The sequence below is a fragment of the Tinamus guttatus genome, unplaced genomic scaffold (genome assembly GCF_059628265.1).
Source record: "Tinamus guttatus ecotype Peru unplaced genomic scaffold, ASM5962826v1 Tinamus_guttatus_pri_ptg000035l, whole genome shotgun sequence".
NCBI lineage: Eukaryota > Metazoa > Chordata > Aves > Tinamiformes > Tinamidae > Tinamus > Tinamus guttatus.
Window position 1 is genome coordinate 10,325,135 of NW_028288569.1, and position 27,580 is coordinate 10,352,714.

The window sequence follows — 27,580 nt, forward strand, 5'->3', positions numbered from 1 at the left end:
ATTATTTGTTAAACAATTTGAACATTAATATTAAACTCATGCTTGACACAAAGCCTGAAATTGTACTTTGCTCCACCAATTGCCAGCTCACAGCTCCCTGCAGTGGGTTACTTTTAGAGTTTTCTGGATATTAGGTCTATTTCTGCCAAAGACGTGCTGCAACAAAATCATGAACTTCATGAGAGCACTTTTTTTTTCATGTAACTTTGTTGCTTAAGTACATTTGACAGTTATGTCTTTCGATAAAGAATTATATTTAAAACGGTGGCCCTTGCTCAAGGTTATTCATTCTGGGGTGTACTCTCAGTTACACAGTTCAATTGCTATACACATACCAGAACAGAATTTCTACTTCACTTCTATTTCTAGCTTGTTTCACCATTTCTTCCACTTGCAAATGCCAAGTAAAGGGCCTTTGCCCATGTCTCTTTTGGAATACTCCTTTCCTTCAGGAGATATACAATAGCTGGAAAAATACTCTATTTCCTGTTCCAAAATGCTGTGTAGAAGACCAGTCCCTTTGAACAACTCCTTGTTTTCAGGAGTGGATAAAGTGATTCTTCTGGATAATTTGCATGCCAATTTATTATGTTAATTATGATAATTCTTGAAAAAAATGCTAACTCTTGAAAGCTGTTGTAAACATAAGGCTTATTACATCTAGACTTTTTTTGGCATTTGGCAAATGTTCTTTTCTGATTCATGAATAAGCCTGACCTGGAGGTTATTATCCTCATCTGAAGTAACGGAGAGCTTCTCAAGAAACCTCACAACAGAAGAGGTGAGGTGCCTCCTCCCTGTTCCTGATGTAGCAATCACTGTTGCTGTTTTCAACTTTCCATCTGCAAAATAGCACCAAGTGCACTAACCAAGCAAAGGAATTCAAACAGCTTTAATTAGATGATATTTCACTGTGATGGTTCAGAGTCCCAACAGATGATAGTTTGTCAGTGGACAAGCACTACCAGTAGGGATACATACACAGATACCAAAGACTATTCGAGCATCATCATGTCTGATAAAATGAATATGTATATTCAGAAACCGGCAGCTGGCAGGCTGGAACACTGCCAGGTGTCTTTTGACATACAAATCACTGACCGTATGACTGATGAGGCTGAAAACTATGATGAGATCAGTAAAATACTGCTCAGCTTACTTAGGTCATCACCATTTGACCGAATACGTCTTAATGAAACTGAGGAATAAATGACACTTTTTTAAATAGAAAGTCAAAGAACAAGGATCAAACTCAGTACAGAATCTAACAGGAATTATTCTAGAGTTCAATACACCTCAGTTTGATTATAATTCCTATTTCAGATGTAACATGCAACTTTTTTACCTCTGGATTGCTATCCTACCATTCTGATTTGCACTTACCAAAGTGAACACTAGCTAACTCTTCAACCTGATACGAGTTCCATCTGAATGGCTAGTGGTCTGGAAGTGAGAAGAGCTTCCTACTGTAGCTATTTATTCTACTCTAGCTACCTATCTCTCTATAAAGCACTGTTGATACTGTAACACACCATTAGCAGGAGATATGATAGAAGGGCTAGGGACTTGTAAGAAGTCTTCTGTTCCAAGGAAAAGTCAGTTTTGGACAGAGAATGCACCTACTTCTCTCAAACTCTTCATGATATCCAAGTGGAGCAGAGACTAATCATAAGCTTCCTAAGTGGAGATACTGCTTGGGGGAAAGATCCATGAATTCTTTCCACCTCCAAAAACTAGATGACACATAGATGGACAGACACACAGCTTGGGGGAAGAGGAGAAAGAAGACTCAGACTCCTCAGCAAGTTGAGAACAGAGGTATGAGAAGAGAGCCCAGCCTCCATGCTGAGGGTTCTGCAGAGGTTCTGTTCAGTTCTGCAGAGAATGGAACGAATTATCTGCAGATCAGGACAGGTCTGACAAGAACCATGAGCAGCTTCCAAAGTAAACATGTCCCAATTCTACTTTATCTTTTACTAAATAGAATTTAAAATATTAGTGACCTGAAGGACCTATCTTGCAGAGAGAAGGGAGAGAACCACTACAACTTTACACGTCTGAAATAAAGTGAGGTTCCTTACGCAACATGCCAAGATGGAAATGGAGCAGCACGAAGAAAACTTTGTTTGTGAAATATGCCTGATTTAAAGACACAAGAAAGTGGTCAACTCTAGTTTAACAGGTCGGGAAAGAGAAGCAGATAGATGTGAAATGACTTCTTCATGGGCACACAGCAGAGCACTACCAGGAAGGGGTTTCAACTCCTCGTTTCCCCATGCCTTAGCATGGAGCTAGCTTGTCACTTCAAACTGAACCGCCTCATATCCAGCTACTGCAAACTGCAAAGGTAGAACAGGGATAAGCTGGTACGTCTGTACAAATGTTGAAGACACACAGTCCCTGTCACAAGCCTGAACGACTCTGCTGCTGCTGCAGGAAGTGTTAACATATGTGGTGTGTATTTCAAGTCCTGGAGTATCATTAACACTTTTTATTGATACCATGAAGTTCCCCAGCAAAAATAATAGGATTTGTCAGGGGCTGTTATGAACCGCCCCTGCTGGATAAATACATAATACATGATGGCAAAGGTCTGGTGGGACTTTAATCAATCGCCTTTCTGAGTCAAATAAATGTCACATTAGACGTAAGCCATGTTGCATTCGGTGGGGGCCTCTGCTCCCTTCCTTGCACAGGCCTGACACTGCCATCAGGAGCTATGCATGCGCATAGACTGCTTCTTATTTGTGGCAGATATATCAGAGAAAAACTGGGAGAGCACATTGTAAATTACAGATTTGGGACATCTCGTAATGAAAGGAAAAGGAGAAAGGAAAGAAATATGGGGACATCACAGGCATGATAGGTCAGCTCAAATACATCTCCTCGGGAGCTGGCACTGTCATAGCACCTTTCGCAATCACCACCTAAGGTCTCACTTTTCTGCCCGCAGGAGAGGGAGAAGGAAGTGTGCCATTTATTTCTTCCTGGCAAAAATAGAGAGTCAACTTGAAATGTTAAATTCCCATATTGCAGGCCAGGTATCAATAAAAGAAAGCTCTTTTTGATTGTTTCAGCATGTACCTGAGAAAAAAATGTGTGCCCACTTGTACTTTAGCATTCCTCCAAAGAAATTCCAGCAATCACAAAATGACTCGAAAATAAATCTGCATGTATAATTCCTCCTCCAATTAAGAAAGAGATATCTTTCTTACTGTTTAGTGCTTTTTGTTTTGTTGTGTTTTTGTTCTCCAAGTAGCACTTTAACAGCCATCTACTTCCCTCTCTGAATAGGTAGCAGACATGAATTTAAATTGCAAAATGGAGATCTAAAGGAACACAAATCTAGATTTATTTGGACATGGAGCTTTAAGTCTAAGCTTTAAAGCCTTCATTATTTTTGGCACCCCAAATAGATCTGGTCACCCCAAAACAGTGTCCAGAACACTGGTGGACACTTGGAAAATTTTGGTCTGTCTTAACTGCGTCCAGTCTTGTTCAACTTACTTCTTATTCCTCAGTGACCTGGATGTAGGGACAGAGGCACGCTCAGAAAATTTACTAATGATACCAAACTGGGAGGAGTAGACGACACTCCCAAGGGTTGTGCTGCCATTCAGAGGGACCTGGACAGGCTGGAGAGTTGGGCAGAGAGGAACCTCGTGTGGTTCAACAAGGTCAAGTGTAAGGTCCTGAACCTGGGCAGGAATAACCCCAAGCATCAGTACAGATTAGGGGTTGACCTGCTGGAGAGCAGCTCTGCAGAGGACTTGGATGTCCTGGTGGACAAGGTGACTGAGGCAGCAATGCACCATTGAGGCCAAGAAGGCCAATGGGATTCTGAGGTACATTGGGAAAAGCTTTGCCAGCAGATTGAGGAGGTGATCCTCTCCCTCTACTCAGCCCTGGTGAGGCCACGTCTGCTTTGCTGGGTCCAGTTCTGGGCTTCCCAGTACAAGAGGGACATGGAGCTACTGGAGAGAGTCAAGAGTAGGGCTATGAAGGTGATTAGGGGCCTGGAGCACATGAGGAGAGGCTGAGATAGATGGGCCTGTTTAGCCTAGAGAAGACTGAGAGGGGATCTCATAAGTGTGTACAAATACCTTAAGGCCAGGTGTCAAGAGAATGAGGCCAGACTCTTTTCAGTGGTGGCCAGCAACAGGATAAGAGGATGACAGAGCACTGGAGTCTCTTTCCCTGGACATATTCTAAATCTGCCTAGACATGATCCTGTGCAACATGCTCTACATGACCCTGCTTGAGCAGGAGACTGAACTAGCTGATCTCCAGAGGTTGTTTTAGAATCACTAGATTGCACAGTCCATGTGCATTAAGAGCCACTAGGAAAGTGTAAATTTTTGTTTTAAATACACAAAAACATCTTGTATTAGCAGAATTATAAACCATATGAAAACAAACAAGCCCTCCAAAATCCTACCACCTATTCCCTCCACAAAAGAAAAACAAAACTCAAGTCATGAAAAATTTAATTCTCACTGCTCTAGCTCTTAAAATTGCAATTCTCATTATTAACATAATATATTTCTACAATGAAAAAAAAAACAATGTCAACTTACACAGCAGCAGCAAAACTCAAGGGAATGAGAATAGGCAAGAACCCTACATGATGTTTCCACAGGAATTACTGACAGATTTTTAATTCTAGTATTGTTAGATGTCAAAGTGAATACAGCATATTAAACCTACCTAGATAATGCAGAGCAGGTCTGTACTGGGTAGGAAAGAATACAGGAAACAAAGGGTTCCATGTCACAAAAACAGGTTGAAATACTATTTTCTGTACTTGTTTTACATTTGCACAATGCGGAATTCAATGCTCTAGTTTGAATCAGGCTCAAACCGCATAATTCCAATCAGGATATATGTAACTCCAGAAATCTCCTAGCCTTCATCCAGAACTGCACATACTGATTCTATATCAATCCCACAACATCACTGAATTAAACCCAAGCCCTACAAGCTGATCCTGCATTAATATTTTTGAACTACTGCATGAGAATAAGAACAAAACTCAACGGCGGGTCTTGCAGTCACAAGGAACAACAGGAAAGTTCAGAAGGGCTCTACATTGGCTTGAATGGAACTTGAACAAAATGCATGACTCATCTCATGGAAAATAGAAAATGTTTGGTATAAATACTTACACAAGAGACAGGAAAGGTTCCTCCAGGGGAAGGCCACAAACTGACCCTCAGTGATCTATAAAGAAAAAGAAGGGTTAAAAAAAAGAAAATTACAAAACTAAGCAAAACCAAGCACACTAAATTATACCAAGACAAAAAAAAGGGGGGGGGGCAGAATGGGGACCAAGGACACACATAGATGGTGACAGTTTCCACAGGGTGGCTGGGAAATGCTTTTTAAATCCACAAACTGCAAAATCCTTTGAAGTTTTGAAGATATCTGACTCAAAAGCTATGTAGCCGAGAGAGCTAGCAATGGCTAGGGAGTATTTCCATCCTGGGGCAATTCCAGGCCAGCAGAGACTAAATATCCTCTGGTGACTGTTCAACGGCCTGTGTGAAATAGGCTTGTGGCTCCTATGGACAAAAGTTCTTATCACAAAAACCCTGCCCGATTCAAAAGGCATCCTTCTTAGCTGTCATGGCAGATGATGCAGGTCTCTAAAGCAGGACTCTCCTTCTTCATTTTGTCCTTCACAGGAGAGGAGCTAGACATATTATTTGGGCTAAGGGTGCTTACATTACAACATAGAGCTGCACAGAAAAAAATAAGTTTGCTTAGTTCCTTCCATCAGCCCAGTATCTTTAGGCCTTGAAAGATTTTTTTGCCCTGAGACCCTTGAGGATAAAAATGGACTCATCAAAGTGAAAGGTCTAAAGGTGTGAAAACTTTTGGAAGACTAAGGGCCTAGTTTCCAAAGTATATAATGGAATATCTAAGCTGTATTGTCAACACATTGTCCAGAACACAGTAACCTAGAATCAAACATTGAATAGAATGAGTCATAGCCCAATGCTCTGAATTGTAATGAGAAGATTAATTCCCAATTGACACAAAAAACTATGGCAGATTCCCCTCCTCCTCCCAAACTGTTAGAGAAGTTGCTCAATCTCCTTCTATAAAATGAAGATGATTTGCAGAACAGAAAATTCAGGTGAATTTTAAATTGAAATTCATAATGAGAAGGAAAAGAAGAGACAATGCACCAGAAGGACACTCTTTTGCTACCAGAAAGTGAGGAGAAATTAATTTTATTTAGCTCCCAACAACCGATACTCCACAGCACCAGCAGGTATTGGCCACTTCAGATAAGTGGAAGCTGGGAGCCTATGTATGTGAGGTCTTCAGTCCACGGTATCTATGTTCCCTCTGCAATAAAAGTACAAACCAGTCCTGTCCTTCCTTCCCTTCACTAAGCTGATATTGTAGGGAAGAAATTCAAATCACCATACTACACAGTGTTCTCCAACAGATAGTAGACTAGGAGTCCAGTGGACGAAGATCATGCAACCCATATGGTACAGACTAGTCCAGATGTGGCCCTGAGCTACTCCTTCCTGACAGATTACAGGGACAGACTACCTCCCTCCTTCCTGCGAAAGTTGTGATAGTGATGGAAAAGTGAAGAGCTGCCACTGGAGCAAAAGGGGGAAAGAAAATGAATGTTTTTTTCATTCAAGACTCAGTAGAGGAGAGTAGGACAGAAAGCATGTTTGTGTATCTAGTGTTTGATCATCCAGCAAGGGAGAGGGAAAAAATACAGCAAATCCTGGAGTAGGGAGAATCATAAAAACTACAGGGTGACAAGCAAGACACTGATAGTGACCATTGGATAGGCCACCTAGAGAGGACCCGTTTAATAGGAAATTTCTCCTCATGAGTTCATGAATCACATGAACTTTAACAAGGAAGTTCTTCTGGTGAAAAAAAAAAAGCCTTTGCTAAGTTTGTATTCTTTATTTTCCTTCTACATTGTTTTTGAAGATTTAGACATGAAACCCATAGGCGTAACTATATGTGAATGAGTGGTAGTAGCTGGTAGTTTGGAAGTATTTCTTTCAGGGTTTTGAGCAGCTAGGACAGTGATCTGCATGCTATGGAAGAACCTGAGATGAGAGATCTGAGCCAAAGAATGTGTCTTGAAGCCCAGGGCTTTTTTTTTAAAAAAAAAAAAAGGAAAAGAAAAAAGTGGGAGGCATCCAACATGAGAAACAAACCCAGAATGGAAAATTTTAGCCCAAGTGGTTAGAGTTTGGCTATGTTATAAGCCATAGAAAACAAGTTATGATAAGGGAAAGTGTCAAGCAATTTTGATGGTGCAGATGCCAAAGGATTCTACAAATTATAGCCTGAATTCTGGAGATGCTGACTAACGACTTACACCAACATTACCATAGGATTTGATATAAGAAATGAACAAGGCCACTCTATCTAATTAAAACTACAGAGTAAGTTTACGTAAGTGCAATATACTTGAAGCTACAAGCAAGGCTCTGGCAAAACACCAAAAGTAAAATACCGTAATTTTTTAAAAGATCACAAGTGGTCTGGACACTTGATTACAAGTTTCATTCAAAAGAAGAAGCATAAAAACAAAACCTTCCGCGCAAAGTATTTGAAAAACAAGTCGTGTCTGAGGAAACTATGATTCATTCCAGGTTAGATAACTGTAGAACATGTATCTTGGGGAGAAGTGGGCCAAATTCTGTTCTCACGGCCCTGTGCAATCTTGCTGACTTAATTGAAACCATGAACAGAACTTGAACCATTAAAATGCTGGGATGAAATGTTTTATCATACGGCTCTGTTTGTCACTAGAGACATGCTTAACCTAATTACATTATATTAACATAGTAGATTTCTTCAAGATATACTATTATATAATACATAAAAAATAAAGTCTATGAGGGTTGACCATTTTTCCCAGTTATTCATGTCATAAACCAAATAATTACCTGTTTCTATTTATGTCATTTGTTTTCAACCCAATATTTTCCTATTTGGTGGAGTGGTCCTACTGGTGAATCCACCAATCATTTTATATTCACCGCTCAGTATTAATTAATCATTATTACTTGTTTTGGCCATCAGACAAAATAGCCAGGGGCTAATCTTAAGTCTGTCCTTGATTCAGTGTGGCTAGATTCATATTAAAATCATATATTAAGGATAGTTAGGAATTCATCTTCCTTTGCTTTTAAGGAGAATTAGGTTCCTAAGAATTCCTCAGGAAGTTTTACTCATGGCAGTTAAAATAGTGAAATCCAGCCATGTAAGCTACATTATGTAAGCAGGCAATTGATTTATAAGACTAAATATAATTTTCAAAAGTGACTAAGGCATTTAAAGTCAAGTCTATTGGAAGTCAGTGAAATTTTGGCTGAAAATCACTTGGTGACTTCAGAATATCTCACCTTTGTTAGCTTAATTACCACTGATTTTCAATAAAATTAACATCTTAAATGCCAAAGTCTCTTTCGCAAATAGGATTTAATTGTTTCTAAAAATTCAGTAAGTGGCTTGTCTCAACCTGCTTCAAGAACCTTTTCTTAGAAGTAAGTTGGGTTGATTCTGCTCCATTTCAGCAAAGCAATTTAGGTTCTAATGAACTATCAGATGAGAAATACTATCCTTTCAATCCCCAGACCAGTAAAAAGTAGGCAAATTCTGAACTGCTTAGACCCAGATTCAGATAATCATGGATGGACAGACTGCTCTTATAATATCTTTGTCATTTACAACTATGTGACCAGCAAATGGCACAGCTTTACATTAGATAATCCACTCGATGTATTGGATCTCAGATGCAGAGCCCTGTTGCCCTTCTCCTCCTGGTTGCACTATGCCTACACTGTACCTAAACCAGAATTTAATTGCAGTGGAAGATGAAGAAAATAATTTACTGGAGAATTCAAAGGGGACCCAAACTGACACAGTACCATGCTGGGAAAAAAAAATGTTAAAACAGGAGACTCTTTTCAGCTGAAATCCTGCAGAGCCCTATAAATGAGGGGGCAGAGAGGCTACAGTGCATCTTTGACACGGCAGAGACAGATTACAGCAAAATTAAATTGAGGATTTTAGTGGATATAATTGTTGTTTTTATATATTAATGAACAACAATAATATGTGATTCTAAACCGAATACCAGGTTGACATTTAATCTGAGCTCTCGTGATATCCATAAATGTTCATAAACGTCACAAGACCCCTACCCTTTGATTGAATTACAATGTAGCATGCAATTTAAGAAATATGGATTAATCTACATAGATTTATATTTCTGCAGATTACATTGTTATTTCTTGATTTATGCCCTTTTTCCCTAAGTGTTCTTTCCATCGAGAATCCAGGGAAACACACGCAAATCTTTAATATGAGAGCAAATATGAGAGCAACTCAAAAAACACTGAGTATCAGCACATGGAAATCGGGTTCAGTGAAACCTACACTAATTACCATTTGCTTTTTGAAGTCACCCCTGCTAATGGCCGGCAAAATCTTGTGCCTGTGATACCTCCTATTACTTCTCCATTAACTCTTAGTACAGCCAGCAGTCACCTAACGTGTTTCTGGCGATGCTATGCAATCAAACCACCTTTCAATGAGCTTGCTGAGGAATCCAAAATGGAAACTGCTTTAATATTAGGAGTTAATTATGAGGATGTTACAGGAGGCAGTCCATTGCTCTCTGAGCAGACCGGGTACGTGTGAATGCCATAGCCACAGGTGTCACGTCAGGGGCATGGAACCCTACCAGGAAAAGGGATGTAGCAACATGGATAGAAAACTGATCTTAAATTGTTTTCTTTTCTGTGGTCTCGCTATCCGAGGTGACCACTTCCTTTACGAGCCAAAATATCTGGAACTCACTGTCATCTATTATTAAGAGGCTTCACTGTACAACGGCATCTGCTTGGGGACTGGCAGTGACACCTCCTTGCTGTGTTAAGCACAGAAACTGTCCCGAAGGCCAGTCTAGCAGGGGTACTTCCAGCACTCCTGATCCTTTTGCAGGTCAGGTCCTGCTCCTTTGAAAATCAGCGAAGTTTTCCCAAAACACTGAGTCAGGCTCCCCTTTTTGCTCTGCATCCCCTTACTCCTACAAGAGGGTCAGCTCCACAGTCTAACCCTTGCGGTTGTGAATCTGTTTGTTCATTCAGACAAGCACTAAGAGAAGGACTGGCTGTTCTGTCTAATAAGAAAGGAAATAAACATCACTGTTAAGCGAGGGCTAGGAAAGAGATGACTCAGGAAGAACTGAGGAGATGCTTTTACAACTGACAGCTTATTCCAGGAAGGGAAAAATCATGAAAGAAAGAGGATACCACAAATCAGGCTTGCAGACCAGTCTCACACCAATTGTACTAGAGAAGTAAAATAAAATGATCTTTAAAAAATGGCAAGCAGTTTCTGTACACATTTTAGAATTAAGGCATGTTGATATAAAATGGAATGCACTTGCAGATGTATTTTGATTAGGTTATCATTATAAAACTATTCTTAACTATAGGTATGCACATAATAACCTGAGAACAATTTTGAATCAAAATTTATTGACAATACTCCTACTGCTCGCTCTCTACAGAGGGAGCTCCTCTAGCAGCTACACTCTAGGTAAGACAACTGAAAAGGTTACTAACTCTTTAGTTCTCTCTCTAATGTAGAAACAAAAACATTATGGTTAATCTTATCACATATTGTAAAGTGTTTATGATATAAATATAGCTTGTGTTTTCCTTTATTGTATATATGTATGTGTTTAATAACATTGTTGAATTTGGACCAGGGAACGGATAAATAAATAAAAGCAGCTTTTAAAAAATCTCTTCTGTAAATAAGAATAGCTAAAACATTAACCTTCTCTTTCAGGATCAAGCAATATATAAAGGGAAAATGATATTTTAAATATATGCCTAAATATATGCACGTGTGCATGTATAACATAGAATGTTTTTATAAACAAAGGAGTCAACGCACCCTTAACTAGAAGATACACAAGAAGATGCTTGGTGGATAGATTCTTTTTCAGCACAGGAAGCCAGGAAGGCTGGTTAATACATTATTTTGATAGAACCAAAGAAAACAAACAAATAACAAATGAGACTTTTAGGTATTTTTATGCCAATTCTAAAGGATAACTGTGGAAGGAGCTGACACATTCCTCAGGTGAGCCAACTCAAAATAAGTCCCACCAGCTGTTCACAGATTCTCTGTGAGAGAACATGAGAGAGACGCAGGAAGAAAAATCATCTCTCTCATCTGCAAACTAAACTCTAATTAACATCCATTGGAGGTCTCCAGCTCCCTAAAAAGAACTCCAGTCAGGGCAAAGTCTCCATACAAAACGCCTCTGAGGAAAACGTCTTCCAAAAAAAAGAGGAGAGCTCTCTGGAAGCACCATCATGTTAGAGCTTCAGCGGCAGTTGCTCTAAGAGACGTGGGTGAGAGCAAAATTAGCAAAAAAACCCAACACCAAAGCTAAATCTGTTTTTGTTTCATAATTTAAATTAGCATTTTGAGCATGTATTTTGACCTAAAGATGGCATGAAGCTGCATTACCTTTTAGCCTGCAATAACCCTAACTGCTGACTCCCTCTGAGAAATTTGTGAAAGAAAAAAATAATGTTAAGAAGACGGGACATTTTGCTGGTGTGTCCTTCACAAGAGCAGCCACGTGGCTCAGCCTGTGGGCAAGAGGACGCTGCCCACCATGACCCTGCCAGGGCCACAGTTGCACTGACACGTGGGAGGACAAGGCAGCCAATGATGCCCTCAGGCTACTTCTGAGAAACAAGAACCTCTAGGAAGGGGCTGCCTAAAGGATTCGTTTGCTCCTGGTGGCACCTGCAGCCTGTTACTCTTGCACGCCTGTCTTTGGCAGGGCCCTCTCATCCTTTCCTCACAACGTGGCTGCACGCGCTCCCATCAGGGGATAGGGAAGGAGCCGAGATAGTCCTGGAAAAGATCACAATCACACAGACTCACAGAATGGTTGAGGTTGGAAGGGACCTCTAAAGATCATCTAGTTCAACCCCCCTGCTCCAGCAGGGACACCTAGAGCACGTGGCACAGGATGGCATTCAAGCAGGTTTGGAAGATCTCCAGAGAAGGAGACTCCACAACCTCTCTAGGCAGCCTGTTCCAGGGCTCTGTCACCCTCACAGTAAAGTTCTTCCTCACATGCAGATTAAACTTTCTGTGTTTCAACTTGCACTCGTTACCCCTTGCCCTGTCACCAGCCACTATGGAGAAGAGCCTGGCCCCATCCTCCCTACATTTACCCCTCAGGTACTTGAACAGGTTGAAGTTGGAAATGACTGCTGCTGTCCCCACCCAGCTCGCAGCTTTGTTTCCTGCTCACTCTTGAAAAAGAGGGAAAAATGCAGTCAGCTGTGGAGAGGATGAGTGGTCTTTGGGGGCCATAAACAGTTTGGGCACTTCCATCTGATAAACTGTGTCAGCTATTTCTGCCACTTGGACTCAACCTTGAGACCTTAGATTGAAGAAAGTAAGCATACATCCCAAAGGTTCTTGGTGACTTCCAGGATATTGTCCTAAAAAACATGCATTAGCTCTGTTCATGACCATAACTGAAGCTGGATAAACGGAGATGCAGATCTGCTGCCTTCCTGCTTGGAGGTCTGCCCAAGAGCTGGGACATGGCCTTCCTCCTCTTAAGTACCTATCCTGATTTCAGCAAAGCCAAAAAGGTTGGACCAGATAGAAAGAGGAAGTGCAACCAAGAAATAATGAGCTATTTAATCAGACTGAACTTGAGTAAATGAAATGTTAAGTTGGAAAAGTATAGTACGAGGAATCACATATATCTGTATTAATAAAAGCAATTACTGAAGTTTGGCTTGTTGTCTGCTATTAATAATGAGACAATTGGTATAAAATCCTGTGATTCATATAAATAGGTTACTGATGTGAGGAAGTGACCTTGGCAAATGAGTTTAAGTTATTGGTTGGGAGCTTTCTATTGCTGATTATTATTTTCATTCTGGGTGCTAATATGCCTCCGGGATGATCTGATAAATCTAGCGTGTTGTGGTCCCTTCTTTAAATGGTATCTTTGGATCATATGCTGTCCCAAGAGCCATGACACTCCAGTGCACTTCATGTAATTTATTTCCAAAGTGAGACATGCTGACTCTCCATGATATTTCTCTCATTTGAACGTCGGACTAACATCCAATTTGGGACGTAAGTACCCTGATATGTCGTTTTCCCTTGTAGGTGCCTATCAGACCTGCAGGACACTGATGGAGTTCATGATTGTTGGGAGGATGGAGTTAAGGAGGTGCTGGAGCAGAGGCCTGCGAGAAGCTGCACTGGCCGTGGGTGCTGCAAGGGGCGCTGGAGGCTCTGCTGGGCTGCGCAGAAGGCCAAGCGCAACAGAGGGCGAGAGGGAGGGCTCCGTCCTCAGAGCCCCAAACTGCGGTGACATCAGACATCCCAGGTCAGGTTTGCCCTCTCTGGAGAAAGCTCTGTGCTCCATCGGGGTGTGTGTTAAACTAGGAACAAAGTGGCAGCAGAAACCTTATGGAAAACCTCATTAAATGCCAATGACTCGACCACAGGCGTTTAAGGAAAACATAAGAATGTTTCCCTAACTGCCTATCCAGTAAAGAAACTGCAACATGAATAGATGAAGACCTATAGGAAAATGCTAACCTGACAGACACTGTGCACAAGAACAGCAAATCCTTGAGAGGTATATACCATATGGTTTGTGCTACGGTTTTCAGGACCTGCACTGCCTGAAACATGACCTGTGTTCTTCAGACCCTAAAAAATACTTGGAACTAGACAAAAAGCACTACAGAAAATATTCCACTCTCCTTCAAACCCCCGCAGACGCACTGAAGTCACCAGGGTTATGCAGCTGCACCAGTGTATGCAGCATTAAGCCCTCGACATCTACAAAGTGAGGTTAAATATGTGCCCCTTCTGAATTTTCCAGGAGGGCCAAGCTTCTTTTTTCTTTTTTCTTTCTTTTCTTTTTTTTTGGTTACAAGGCCATAATCAATACTTGGGGATTTATTTTTTACCTATTTCTTTTCACGGTGTATCTACTACAATAAATCAAAACTATTTTACAAAGATCCACTAAAATAGCTTCTGAGAATAATACTCTCCATTTTTATTCAGTATGAGAACAGTGTACCCTACAGCACGGGCTTAGTTTTGTGACACTTGCTGAGCTTCGTTTGGGAACTTAGTATTTCTGTGCTCTTTAGATAGGGCTGGGTGGCTTAAGAGGCAGGAATATAGGCCCCTATAACTGATTCTGATGCCATTTTATAGAATCCTGTTCCTAAATTAAATTTCATTACTAATTCTTTAAACCACCTCTCTCTTTTGGTTCCTTATTTTATCAGCTTAACTTTGACATCCCATTCTCCCTTGTCTTTGACATCAGCATGATGCTACAGGAAGGGGATTGGAGCAGTGTGACAGCAGGTTAGTTTAGACAGTCATTTCCCACCAAACTTTCAACATGAACAGAAGTGTCCACCTGATAATACTGACAGAGGACAACACCAGCTATTTGATTGAATAAAATTATTTTGAATGCGCCAAAGAAAATGGGCTTGCCACAGTTGGACAGAATGTAAAACAAATGTCAAATCTTTCTGAGGTTTCTCAGCCCTGCAGGTGCACCTGCTGGCCCAGTCAACCAGTGGAAGTTATACCTGTAAACCAAAAAGGTGGAAAGGAGGTCTTTCCTAGTGTTTCAGTTTTTCTGTTTTCCCCAAATCAGTTAATCTAGATCACCACAATTCATCCAAAGGAAATGCAACAGGCCTTGAAGCTTTGGAGTTGCATATGCATAACCTCAAAAATTATATTTCATGAAAGCAACACCACTGAGCTGAACATTACCTTTTGATTTATGTGATGAATTATCTTATCATCCTCTTATAGATGGAAGAAAGAACAGAAAGGTAAATTGATCTTGAAGTTGATCAATATTAAAACAGAACTGAGAAATAAATTAACATCTTTTGATGCCCAGTTTAGAGCTCGAACCTCATCAAGTGACAATAAAAATCCTTAAAGTAACCTAAAAAGCCATCTGCACACTGCTTTCACTAAAAAAAGATGATAGCTTTGATTGCTGAAGCCAAACCAAACAGCAGACACAGAAATTTTACGAAGTCTGTAAATGGCGAGCCATAGCTTATGTTATTTATCAGCTTTCCTACAAAGCATAAGTATGCATTTCACAACAACAAAACTCAAAGCAAACAATTCCAAGAACTTAACCATACCCAGTTTACATAGTTTGCTGTATTCATTTGCTGAAGTAACCTTTCTTTATGAAACCTTTTTTTTTTACACCTTTTTGCCAATTCATCTGAAAATGCAACAAGTTACAGCAATCAAAAGGAGGTTCCTAGGTGAGTCAGCTTAAGATGCAGCACAACAAACTTATTTTATCCTATAAAAACAAGTTACTTTTGTAGATGGACTCTGTCTAGAAAAGCTATTGCAGAATTACATTCAACGTTAGTTGCAGAGACTCGTTGGGGGACAAAGGAGAATCAGGTCCAAGGGATACCATCTAGCACAAGAGCAATGCTAGTTTATTTTGCAATCCATTATTTTTGTAAGAACATCAATCAAAGAGATAAACTCTGACAATTTCTGCATAGCTGACTTGTTATAGGACATTGTTTGAGTCTTCGCTAATGACTCCTGAAGCTTGGTTGTTACTGTGATTAGGAGTTGGGAGGACAGAGGTCTGAGACCTTTCAAAGGAAACATTTTGCTCAGAACTCTTATAGAAAATAAAGTCAGCATTACAGTAACTTTAACAACCCACCCAGGATAATGGTCTGTGCATGCAGACAGTGCTTCTGCTACTTTAAAGGAAGGGGACAAACTCTGCATAAGACGTGAAGCTGAGACAACTAGCTATTCTGTCTTGCGGATCAGAAAGCTGTCAGCTTGAGAAATACAAGCATCTGTGGAAACTCTTTGCAAAAGAAAGGATGGGGAAGTTATTAGGAGGTGGCAAAAAAGCTTTAAAACTTGCTTTTGGTTTGTGGGGAGGAGAAATACACTAAGGAATTGGAGAGGCTTGGATACCTTTGGCAGCCTTCTAAGATAGACAGATATCTTTTTGTCTTTCCAGGCAAAAGCTGTATGTGTGCAAGGCAATTCTGCTCTGGTGGTTATCCCCCAACCAGTGGTCATGCCCATCACTGAGGTCAGTACGAAATCTTCCACTGACTTCATTAAGAATGAAGCAAAGAGGTGGTCCTGCATTATGGTCATTTGTCTCAATGGCAGATAAAAAGCATTTATTGAAGATAAAGGCAGATTATGCAGGAACTAGTTTCCCCCAGACTCCTTATCTGTTTTGCTCACAAAAACTTCGTTTCCTCATGCCATAAAGCTACAATTAAAATAACTCACTTCCTCAGAAGACATGTTGTGAGGGGAAATATTTAAAAATTAAGATTCTTCATTCCTTTCCCTTCACTATTATATCTATCATTTATCAGCACTAGCTTTTACCATCAGCATCTAGCGGTTGTCAGCATGGCCGGATCGGAGACCACCGTGTTTGCCCAGACTCACTTGGTACCTTAGGTAGCAGAAGGTACCTGGCAAAGGCTCCGCCCCACCATGATGAAACTTCACTGGAGGTTTTTGAATCAATCCTGTATTTGAGAACAACCAGAAGGTTTTCATTTGTCAAAGCACTCAACAAGTTCCGTTTCATTGCAGGTGAGCCAATGAAAAATACTGGAGAGAGAAACGTCTTCTGTGTCCAGAGCCCTTTCATTTGGAGACATCAACAACCCAGCTCACATGCTTTATGAGCCGAGCTCGTGTCTACATCCTAAATGAGCCTCCAGAAAAAGTTATGGACTAGTCTAGGGAACAGACACTATTTACTGACAGCTATGTTGAAAATATTTGTGTTCTCTTAAAATATGCTTTCTTGGGGAAAGGACATTGGCAAGATGCGCCATGTACCCTCAAGAATGATCACTGTTTTCTAACTTCAAAGGGAAGTCATGCAAGCAAACAATCGTCCAAACTTGGCACCATATGAATGTGATCACGGCGAATGATTTAATGGAATCAGCTTGTCACAATGATGAAGCTGAAAAAGCTTTTACAGAATATGTCCATGACAAAAACTTGAGCATAATGTATATAGTGCAGAGTGGTTTTTGTCATGGCAAAAAGGGAGGAATATCATTAATTTAGACACTAAGTGTAACGTTCTGAAAATCTCCATGGGATAAATCACAGAAATACAGCCTTGACCAGACAAATGGAGCCAGGCAAGTTCCAGTTCTTGTTAGAAGTTATCGAAAGTGCCATTGAGTTTTTAAGGTCTGTCATCTCTGGTAGATGATAAGCAAAGGGTTGGGCTGTTTTCTTCAGATCTACAAGCATCTGGCTACAGTCTTGCTGAGGCATATACACGATGGGAATTGAAAATGAGCTCTTTTAAAACTGCTTCTTAAAGGGACCCTATTCACACACGGTACTTTCTCCCCAGATCTTTTATGGGAAAGCAGCTCATTACGGTCACACAGACAAATGCTGCATAATCTTTCACCCTGTCCACTAGCAATGCGTTCAATCCAATTTGCAGCACTTCCCGCTATTCGAGCTCGGGACTCCCCACACAGCTCTCCTAAATGCATCCCCATCCTGACCCACTGCTCTCCACCTGCTGTTCTTTCAATCGCAGGCTTCCCTGGAGCACTGGCTGCCATTCATGCCTAATAGCAAGGTGGAGCAACGTGATTATACAACTCTGAAAAGTAAAATTTCTGTGCCTTCTGTGCTGAAATGCAGTAATTAAGATATATATTATTTCACACTGGAATGCTCTGAGCGAGGGACGAGAGTGACCATCATGTCAGGAAGTGACACTTTATACCCAGGACAATTTATATTCATTTGAAAAACAAAAGTTTCTGACTGCAGCTTTTTTAAATGCCTTCCCCAGCTAGCTGACAGACGTATCCCTGCTCTTTTTATCTATCTCCACAGCAGCACTAAGAAAAGTAGTGGCTGGTAATAAACAGAGAAAAATTGTCAAGGACTCATTTACTTACCTAATTCGTGTCTTTCACTGCTTGTGGACTGTCTGCCAGCAGGTTGCCATTTTTTTCAATGCTGCTTATTCTTTTTATTTATTTTGGGCAATGCTGTTCACTAAGCACATACAGTCTTCTTCAAGTATTTGCCACTTGGAGCAGAGGTGGTTAGGTGTGATCAAGCAATGCAATAGAGCACGTCATACAACAGACACGCGGTATTGTTTCTGCCTCCTAACTGGATTAATGTTAAACCCTCGAGCCCTGAAACCATGTACTCCAGCCTGTACTTAACTTTAAACGTGTGAATTCAATGGGACTCAAGCATGTAATTAAAATTTAACCTTTACTTCAGGTTTTATTTAACAGAAATGGACTTACGCATGTGTTTAAAATGACTTGCTTTGTAGAGATAATTTTCTGAGCTGAGGGAAGCATCAGGAAACAGAGATGAGGATATCGCTGGGGTTTCAAGTCATTCAGAACTAGAGAGGGACTAAGTATTACTAGAGAATTATAAAAGAAAGTGACCTCTTCTGGAAGACAGAAATCATTTCTGACACTGTACTTCCAGATGTACTGATACTGAGTTAATTCCTGGTTAGAAACCTGTTTTAACTTGCTCTGATTGCTTTTACATAGGCTAGTGGCACATGTGTGTCCACTGCCACTTGCAGAAGGTCAGGACAACACCTGGGCTGATGCCTCTGCCTGCAAAAAGAGGAGAGAAAGGGGGAAAAGCCACATCTCAAAGCACTTACCGCTTACCGAGCAAACACATGCATGAGCTGAGAGCTTGCTATCTCAAAGAGTACGAGCACGTGACTTTGAAGTGGGCCTTTTGCCTCCACTGGAGTCCAGCCTGCTCGCCTGGATGTTTGCGCAAGGCAAACACATGGAGGGTGTGACTGCAGCCGGAGCAAACTCATTTGCAAAAGCAAGCGAATACTCGTGGATCGTGGACTGCTTTTCTTTTTTTTTCTCTCTCTTTGTGCATGTTCATGTCCGCACAGTTGTTCTTTTACTAGGTACAAATGGCCTTTCTGGCTGACACAGAGAAACAGTGGCTCCCTGCTTGCACCGCGGAAGCAGTCACATCTGCCAGCCTCCTGGAGCTGTCAATAGGATATCTCATGGATAGGGAAGGAGTTGGGGTGAAGGAAAACAACTGGCCAGGTCTGGTAGCACCGCTGTGTATCAAAGGCAGTGTCATTTTTCCTTTGGGAAATGCAGGCTTTTTCCAAGCCTTCCTCCCTTCAGGAATTAGCCTTCAAAGCTGCAGAACAAACCAGAGTCACAGAGGCACACTGTTCCTGGAATAAGTCCGTGGACAAGGATACCAAGGGGGCTTAACGTTCAAGAGATGCTATCAGGCTTCTGCAGCATCCTCTTCCTTCTCAGTAGGCTTTCCCTTCTCTGGGAATGCTCCCAACCACTTGGACAGTGCATGTGGGACACGTTGGAGTGGCATCGTCAGGCGGCCCCCGCCTCACAGCTCCCAGCCCATTCCCACCGGAATGATGCAGCACGCGTCCTTCCTATTTCTTAACAAGGGAAAGGATTACAAGACACTCCGAGTGTTAGGCACAACCCCAACAGTCCTTCTTTCACCCCGGTTCCCCTCTCCAGAGCTACTTATTATATCAACTGCAAATTAATTTATCTTGGGTAAACAGTACAGAAGTACTATAAACAGAATCAACCCCACTTCAACTTGCTACACTTTTTTTTTTCTTTCACATTCTTTACAAATAGAAGTGGAAAAAAATAATATATGTACATAGCAGCAAATGTTCCCTCACTCTTTTTCTTTTTTCTGCTTTTTTTTAACTGTTTTTTATCTTATATAAACAGTGGTGATGGAATTATAAACACCATTATTCCACCTCCATGTTAATACTCTTATTATCTTGCATAAACAGAAGTGAACGAATATGTACATGACACCAATCAATCCCCCAAAAAAAAAAAAAAGGTAGAGAGAGAAGTTTTTATCTTTTATAAACAGCGGAGGAAGAACTTAATGAATTCAAAATGCAGTTTTCCTGTTTATATTATAATGATATGAAAGTAGAAACTAAATGGATGTATATTCAACACCGCGCAAGCTGTCAGTTATGAAATACTTTCTTGCCGTGTACTTCAAAAGTAAAAGCAGCATCATGGAATCTGCTGGCCTGAGAGATGTGGGAGCGGGTGGCCCAAGTTTAACCATAGGAAAGGCAGGCAAGGCACAGCGCTGCCTTCTCCTCGAAGGCTTCTGCTCAAGTCCTTCAGCTTTTCTCCTTGAAGGGCCATCCAAAAGCAAACAGGATAGTTTTGTCTCGGTGGTGAACAGTTAGTACTTGGTCCTTCTGCTGAGGCTGCCAGATAAAGGGGGCCAATTAATACAGATGGATTTTGTGTAATGTGGACACCTGCCACTAGAAACTGGGCTCAGACCCCTAAGTCATTTCACAGAGGCCACCCAACAGCTGTTAGACAGAAATGACTTTGGGGCATGAGTGACCTAGGTCAGATATAAACGTGTAACTTCAAGCTGATAGGCTCCATATGCCAGTACTAATCCCTGTATCCACCCACGCCTTCTGCTTTCTTATTTTTTTTTGTGTGTGTTTGCTTCTGGCTAATCTTCTAAAGCCCGTCGCAGAGCCGACAAGATTTTTCCCTCTACCTTATATGTCTGCCTTAAGTGGGATGAAGTGCTATTTCTATGTGCTTCCCTCTGCCATATTTTCCTGGTGTGGATCTTCTCTTTCTTCACTTTACCTGTGCAGAATCCACCTTTTTCCCATCCTGAATTCCTGGATGAGATTGGTCAGGGCAACCAGCCTTCTAATGAAGGAGAAAGACAGGAGATTTTTTTTTTTTTCTTTCCCCTCAGAGCCCTTTTCAGAGGGTTGTTCTTCATACTGATGATGCTCTTCTCAGCTGCCCTCCTTTTCGGAAGAAAAATGCATTTGGCCTCTGTTTGGGTATTTTTAACCTCATTCCAGCGTGTCCATCTGGGTGTGACTGTCACACCAAGAGATCAGCCTTGCATTTCTTTCAACAGTTTTATATACTTTATTTTGAGGCGCCAGGCTGAAGACAGCTGCCTTAGGCACAGAGGTTTTAATTCATATTCTGCTTGTTCTTAAGTTGGGATCTCCAGATATGAAGAGACTATACCACAGAAATCAATCAAACAAACAAACAAACAAGCAAACCAAACACTGTTTGGATTTTTGAATTTTAACAGGATGCACAGCTTGAACTACCTAGTAAAAAGGGGAAGAATCTCTTCTATGAGTTACTCTATGTGCTAAGATTATGAAGGAAAATTTCTGCAAGGAAACTCAGAGAGATCAGGGCAAATCAAGGGGTCCAGCATCCTGTGGGACTTGTTTAGGTACTAGAAAAAACAGATATGCTTGGATGAATTTTGCTTTGCTACACTTCAGAGTGTGGGAAAAAAAAAATCCTTAAAATAATAATTGAGATGCAGAGAAAATAAGAAACAGTGTTGTTTCCCTTTGATTCCTCCCTTTCTCCGTGTATTCCATCTATTTTCTACATTTGTACACGCTCCGGGTCCCGGTTAGTGACCCTGCTGCTCATCACTGGAGATGAGCCCTGAGATGCAAAGCCCTGGTCAGCAGGATCTATATCTGAATTTTCCCACTTCACAAGGATGTTTAAGACAGAATTTTGCAGCAGAAGGCCGCTCTATTTAAAAAGGTTTCTTGAAACATCAAATTAAACACACAAGGGAGAAGTAAGGCCTTTCAGAGGAGGGTAGCCAAAAATAGAAGGAAAAAAAAACATATTTCACCATTTGTTTTGAAAACACCAAAAATGATTAAAACATATTATAAACTAAACTAAACTAAAAAAAAAAAACTTACCATATGAACAAATTTCCTGCCAAGTTCCATTTTTAAATCAAAGCCATTTTAGGCTCATATGTTGAAAAAGAGTGGCTTAAACTAACAAACTTATGTAATGGGTTTTAAAAAACTGCACAGACGTGTTCAACAGAAATTGCCAAATCTGTTAGGACTACACGAGGAGGGAGGAGGAGGAAAGGGAAGGACTCACAAAGGTTTGGGATTCATCTGTGCAACTGCCCCCAAATTCAGCCTCTCTTTGAAGTTCTTTCCAGCTTTCAGGACGCCAAGAAGGATGACTCACTCTTCTCTACTTTATACCCCTATCCCCTCTCAGTAGACCTCAAAATCTGAGACAAATACAACTGGGCTTCCTTAGCGATAAGAACAATTATGAACCTTTATGTAGGAAAGGGGAAGTGCAAGGGAAGGTAGAGGGTGAGGGTAAAGACAGAAATATATCCACAGAAACTCTCAAGCAAGAAACATCAAAATTAGGGAGTTGCTAGGGTTGGTAGAAAAATATACACTGTAAACTAGGACAAAGAGATGAATAGAGTGTTAAACAAAAACAGTGTTAAATAACATCAATACAGAAAAACAGGAAAGACAATTAGATATTCGTGTACCTGCCTAGCTTTCAGTAGTTCTTTCCCCTCTAATAAGTATCCATTTTTTTTGCTTTAGCTAAAAGAATAACATTACATTTTAATGAAGCATAAGAAATTTTCAGTTATAAGAGAAATGATCAAATGCTCAACTAGCTTTGCTGCAATTGAGAAGTCAAAAGTGAAGTTCTCCAACTTCCAAACTGCTTTCCTGGAGAGTACTCCCTGGACCTGTTCAAGCACAATGTGTTTTTCTAGCCCCCACTCCTTCATACAACCTGCCTTCCACAAAGATTTGGGCCTTGCTATCTACCGTCCTTGTACCTGCCCGTTGGAAAATCTCCAAAGGCAGAACGGACTGTCCCCCTGGTGTATTCAGGTGCACCTGCTCCTCATTCCATGCCAGATTTTGGGTGGTCAGGAAGGCCACCGATCGCCCAAACGATCTCCCAAGCTTTCTCAAGAGTCAAGCGTGTTCCCTACTTAAAACACCTGTTGAGGTCAACTAGCAGCACCCTCCCCAAGGAAGTTTTGTTCCTTTAGGACTTAAGTTTTAGCAATAACAACAAAATTACTTCTGCATCTGGTGCATCTTGCTTTTCTGCACAGTTTCCGTGCTAACTTCCTGGTGTGCAGATGAGATTGTGTCTGAATCCAGATTTAAACAGCCTTGAAAACAAAATGAGAGGTTGGGTGATTCAGAGCCTGGGTTCTGATTTAAGAAGTTGATCTCTGTACTAATCTTACAAGAATGCTGTAAAGACCAAAGGGTAAAGACTTATAATTACTTAGTATCACAATTATAGGAGGGCAAAGGGTTTCTGCTGCCTTTTTTTTTTTTAATTAAAAATGTGTGCAAGTTCAAGAACGCGTCTCTTGTCAAATTTACACTGAAAAATAATCTCAGTTCATGATGATGAACAGTGACTTAACCGGAAAAATAAATCACAGCCTGAAGGCAAGTCCCAGGACTATGGAGTCAGTAGAAGATATAAAATCCCTCGTGATATAAGAAAAGTTACAGTAAGGCCACAATAAACTATCTGCATTTGGAGGCCTAAATTATTCCTCCTGTGCAAACTAGACATGTTCAGATGTTTTTCCCAGTCACACTTCTGCGACCTCGTGGCCTAAAAAAACATGTCCTCGGTGATTCTTCCTCTATCCCACTGCCTTTGGTGGATGTAACCTAGACAGAATTTGCCCATATGGGATGTGAGAGCTGAGAAGTCCCTCCTGGTATGGCTCACTGCAATCAGATTGGCAGAATATTTACACAGGCACACATAGCACCATTCCCACCACTCCTGGTCTAGGTTAAGGCTGTTGAGTTTGAGCATCCAAAGCTTGGGTTTCCGAAGAGCTGCCTCCCACAGGAGCACTGAAATCCCTCCTTACATCACAAGGGTTCTGCAAATGACTCAGTGCTTTTAGTCTCATTTCCCCACACGCAAAGATCTTTCTAAGAGTTTGTTGGAAGGCCTCAATTTTAAGTAGCCTGCAATTCAGACTGAGGGCCCGATTTAAGTGTAACTATCCCTTTGTACTCATAGCTTCAATCCAGGAATTACCAAGTGAGATGTCACCACCGTATCTAGAATGAGGAGTTCTATCATCAGGCCTACAAAAACACTACTTGAGTACTTGTCCACTGATCCAAGCTGAATCTTTACAATGGAATGAGAATTCCTAAGGAAAGTAGCAGGGAACAACTCCACCAGTGCTCAAAAAACCCCTTCTTTGGGTTTTCCTACAGCAGGAAACATGCTATGATAAATCATTATCTACTGAAGCCCTTTGTAACCTTCTATAAACACTGTGCATCAGATCAGGCATCCATGTGATTTTGCTCAATATCAAAAGAGAACTGGTACATTACTGTATGTCTGGGACATACAGTATATGACTAGTTACAGTAATATGAACAAGACACCAGGCTGAAAAACTCCTGGAGCAACATACAAAAAAAAATGTAATTTGATCAAGGGAATGATATCTTATCAGCTAATCCAGTCTCAAATTTCTCCATGTTGCCAGAAATGGGGAAGTTGGGACTCACATCTGTGAACGCTTGTGAAAACCTGATGGTTTGCAACAGAATGTCCAGGCACCCTAGTTAAAATAATCTCTCTACAGGATTCGTGGTCAAAGGGAAAGAGAGACTTTGCAAAATTGCCATGAAATCTCACCAGTGCCAAGGTGGACGGCTACGCTGGGGCAAGTACCCTGCTACTGTCGTCCAGGACCACTTGTATGCCTGACCGTCTGCCTGTTTGCAGTGATGAGCAACAGCAAATGGAGGGAAGATATTTTAAACTCTTCCTCCAAAAATCCTCCCTTCAAGCCCAAGGGCCCACCAGCACCCCATAGAAAACTGAGTTTTTGTACATCTTGTTTGGAAGACCCTAGTAAGAAGCAAGAACTCCTGCACATTAATCCTTTTTAAATTCTTTTCCTGCAGATTCACAGTGAGTCCTAGGGCAAGTAAGTTTGCGTGCACTTATAAGCAGTTGGAGGAGAACTTAGTTTTCCACAGGGCTCCAAAAGCACGAAAAAGTACAGTAGGAGACCATTAAAATGCATCACCACACTATAGCAACATTGTGTTCCTTTAATGGGCCCATTCCTTTAACAGATGTTTGAGCAGTGGGCTGCGACGTCCTCTAGCCGAAACCCACAAAAATGCACACGCACATTGTTCGTTCAGTCTTTGCTAAGTGCTCTATGGACTTTTAAAGCTGGGATGTAAATGTAAGCCCTACCTCATCTCGACGCCCTGGAATAACTGAGGGCCAGTGCAAACATTTATTGCAAGTTTGATTTGCAGTATAAATACAGCAGTCCTTTTATGTCACAGGGAAGGGTGAGCTGCCTTAGGGAAAAAAAAAAGAAAAAAAATCTCATCTTTTACTGGGAATGCAGCACAGTAAACTAACCCTTCATCCAGTCCAGTCTGGGAACAAACAACAAAGGTACCAGGAATTTTGCCCTGGCGGTTGTTGCGCATTTGCAATTTGAACTTTTTTGAACTTTAAAAATGTTGATGGAATTAGTGGACTCATTATTAGAAACACACAATGAATTTTTTGGGAAAAAAAAAGCATTGCTTTGAGATAAAATAATTTTTGGTAGGACAACATTAAGTGCCAAAATACTATATCCAAGGCAGTCTTTAAGTAGCTTGTGGTGTTTCATTCAAACATATGAAGGCATTTCTACCATACTGCATATGTAGTGAAACTGGTCTTCCTAGTCCGCTAGCGGTAAGTACTTGGAGGAAAGTTAAATGGACGGAAAACAGATAAAGAGTCCAGAGCTATCTAGGAAAGTATGGTCACTGAAGTCAGTTTTGCCTTTGATTTCAAGAAGCCAGCAATCAATCCACAATCCCTTCCTCTGGGCTGATACACCCTTGTACAAGTGAGTGATTTCTTGCCTTAGTTTCCTCCCTCCCATCAGGGAATAACTTCCCTGTGTGTGAAAGAACTGTTATTTTTAAATGACATGGGCATGGGCAAAAGAAGATGCTGCATCTCAGTGACACAGTTCACAGAGAAGAAAAACACCGCAGTTCCATCAGCCTCAAGACAGTCGATATCTCAGCATGATACCAAGGGCCTTATCATGAAGGTTGTATCTGTAGTGAGGTGTCTTATAGTTTTTGCTCATATTTCTGAGAACCAGGAATTCTTTGGAAAAGAAAAACTGGATCAATATAAATAAATAAATAAATAAATAAGCTCTGAAGGCAATGGAAAGAAGTCTTGCTTACTGCCATTCCCCTGATATCCACAGAGGCATAAAGTTTAAACATTTCCAGTGATGGGACCTATAAGAAGGCACATACATTGCAGTTCTCCTTAGAGTCTTTGCTAACAGCAAGGTAGATAGATACACTGCAATAGGTGGAGAACATCAGACACGCTCATGCAGTGATCAGCCTTCCCACTGAGCAGATGGAGCACAGATGGAGAAGGCACCTGACCTCAAAGCTAGAGAAAAAAAATCTGTAGGACCTAGAACCAGTCCTAGACATTGGGATGTCTACTGCTGCTATGACCCCACCTCTTCATCCCACGACTGCTACAATGTTGGCTGAAATGCTCACAAAACAGATCCTGAAACACTCCTGATTGTAGTCCAAGACTATAAAACAAATCAGGATTGGTGATTTTTTTTTTTTTGAAATGCTGAGTAATAAATTGTGAAGATGCAGGAGATACTTCACAAGAAGCTCAAAGAGATGGGATGTAACAGATAGCTTGGGGACATAACTTCGTTCACCACTGCACACTGCCCCACTCATGAGTCAGAGAAACCTGGGCAGGTTTGGTTAACTTTCCCCCAACATTCTGGACTTGCTCTCTTTACCTTTTGGGCAATTTGTACAGCTCACACTGAGTGCTTGGCCGTTTTTGCTCATCATCCTTTCTTAATCAGAAAGACGTATGTACTATTGGGAGATGGTGGCACAAAAGAACTAAGGCTGAGCTCACCTGATTCCCAACTCCTAGTAACTACTATGGACCTTCAGGATCAAAACACAAGTTAGGAGCCAGAGAGAAATCTTCATTCCTGCAGATGTTAAGCAGGAGAAAGATGACGCAAGGGCTAATTGAACTCAGCTCTCAGCCAAGACCTGAATCAAGACTTGCAGGCTACTGTAAGGGGAAGAGACTGTGACATTTCCAACAGACAGTTGCACAACAGTGTCTTGTGCACACTGATCAATGACTGTTTTTCTCCTCAGTTCCTCTGCTAAGTTAAAGTGTGTCAACCTGTTCTGCTCAAACCACTGCAACTGCTAAGAACAGCCTAACCTCAACTACCAGAATACCATGCAAAAACACTAACAAACTAATTCGCCAGCCAAGAGTGAAGATAATCTAATAATTTTTCATTGGAACAAACAGGATCCAAAGGACACAACCCAATTGGAGATAACTTTTATTTTGAGGAATATTTTTCTACGTTACAAGCTACGAATTGCTTAAGCTAAATTTAAAAGTCATGACTGGACTCAGAACTGCTTTTTTTG

General features: G+C 41.0%; 1 protein-coding gene across 1 annotated transcript in view; it reads right to left on the minus strand.

Moving 5' to 3' along the window:
• Positions 1-27,580, minus strand: part of ZBTB20 (zinc finger and BTB domain containing 20) — a 387,189-nt gene that overhangs the window by 108,732 nt on the left and 250,877 nt on the right. Inside the window, exon 7 of the mRNA XM_088534147.1 lies at positions 5,166-5,220. The gene's annotated coding sequence lies outside the window, so the exon portion shown is untranslated. The remainder of the gene's footprint in view (positions 1-5,165; positions 5,221-27,580) is intronic.